Source organism: Austrofundulus limnaeus, unplaced genomic scaffold (genome assembly GCF_001266775.1).
Source record: "Austrofundulus limnaeus strain Quisiro unplaced genomic scaffold, Austrofundulus_limnaeus-1.0 Scaffold240, whole genome shotgun sequence".
Lineage (NCBI taxonomy): Eukaryota > Metazoa > Chordata > Actinopteri > Cyprinodontiformes > Rivulidae > Austrofundulus > Austrofundulus limnaeus.
The window spans coordinates 407289-409138 of record NW_013952642.1 but is presented as its reverse complement, the minus strand read 5'-3'; positions in this window follow the sequence as shown (position 1 = coordinate 409138).

Below are 1850 nucleotides of genomic sequence, written 5' to 3'. Positions count from 1 at the left end.
GTGTGTGTGTGTGTGTGTGTGTGTGTGTGTGTGTGTGTGTGTGTGGATGGGTATTTTGTGACATATTAGGACCATTTTAAGATAAAACACCTACTTGTGGGCACCACTGGCACATATGGGGACCTAAGCGGAGTCCCCGTTTAACCTGGGGGAGTTAGGACCAAGGTGTGAATTGAGCTTAGACTATTTTGGGTCAGGTATGTACCTGTGAGGTTAGTTAAATGGTCAGAGTTAGGAAACAGAAATGGCCAGAAAATGAATGGAAGTCAATGCACGGTCCCCACGGGGATGTAAAAACAAACCTGTGTGTCTAAACTAAACCAAGGTAAGTGTGTGTGAAATGTTGTGGCAAAATAAACAAAGTGAAAGTTTAACTTCTCCTGGGTGCGTGCCACAYATCTGACCTCAGATGTCGACGTGACTTGACAACTTTGATGACACGCTGCAGAAACGGACATGAAAGCAACATTACAGAGGAAAAGAGGAACTATGTTTTTATTTATTCGGGTCAAAGAGTTTGGTGGAAAAATGCCTCACGTACAGATTTTTTAAACAGCCACAAGTGCCAAAATCATACAGRGTTGTTYTGGTGTTCTGTGTAACAATTTATCATATGACACTCGTGACTTTACATGAAAAATATCAGAATACAGCTGAAAAATGTGCAAATGATCCAATCACTGAAGCCGATGTCATTCTATGTTTTCTGGTTTAAACTGGTCCTCAGATTTTGGTTGGTGGCTTCGTTTTTACAACTGCATTGATATTCATGTGTTACTTTTTCTCCCAGTGTATAATTATCATTTCCTTTCTTCCTTCTCACCATYAAACGCTGCTGGTGGTGAGCAGCTCTCACCTCCGGAGGTTTGCTCTGTAATAAATTCAGAATTTWCTTTTCTTTCCAGAAAACTGAGCTTTGTTGTTTTTCTTTTGCGTTTGTTTTTGCCAGGATAGCCACCGCTTGTTCCGTTGATGTCACTCTAAATTTTSAAATGCACACTTTTCATTTAAAATTTAGAAAAACAAAACTTACCAACATGATGCGAAAATCTGAGCTTTCACCGAAGCTCTCCCTCTTCAGTCGGCTAGATGGGGAAGCGGAGATCATTAGAAAAAGGTCAGGTGATGCAAATTTCAGTTTTATAAACAATTCAACASCTACAAACTTGTTCCAACAATCTGTAATCAACGCTTTCTTCAAGAAAAAGTCGATCATCCTGATAATTAAAAAAGCTGATTGCACCCAGCAGGAAAATGCTACAAAATACAGAAAAAGTCAGGTTTTTGTTATTGAACTAATGATGAAGTGGGGAAAAAATGAAGTTAGGTGGAATTTGAGGTGTGGACGACCAAAATAAAAATCTGACAGGATTGACAAAAGGGGCCAATTAAAACTCCTAATTAGGCAAAACAGCTGAAAATGCTTTGCAATGTTCTGCTGAGAGCTGCTTGTTTGCACAAAATAACTCCTGATTAGTGGAAAACATTTCTTGTAATCTCACTACAATCTTTAATAAAAGAGGTTTTGAACAGAAAACTAACCCTCATTCCATCCATGAGCAAACTCTTTAAGCTTATGAAGATTAAATAACTCTTTTGCATGTAAAAACGTTCTTTATTTATCAATATTTATCAGTCATGTTTAGGATATTTGAAACGGCCAGCGACGAAGTGGTTCATTTCAATAATAAGGTGATGAATAAATTAATTTCACTGTTAATAAATAGTTTAAAAGCCAACAAAGAAGTGGATTAAACCAGAATAATCAGAATAATTGATCCATATTTAAAGGTGAAAGAAAAAGAAGTTTTTTTTTTTTGCTTTGCTTTGTTTTGAAACAAGAAAAAAGT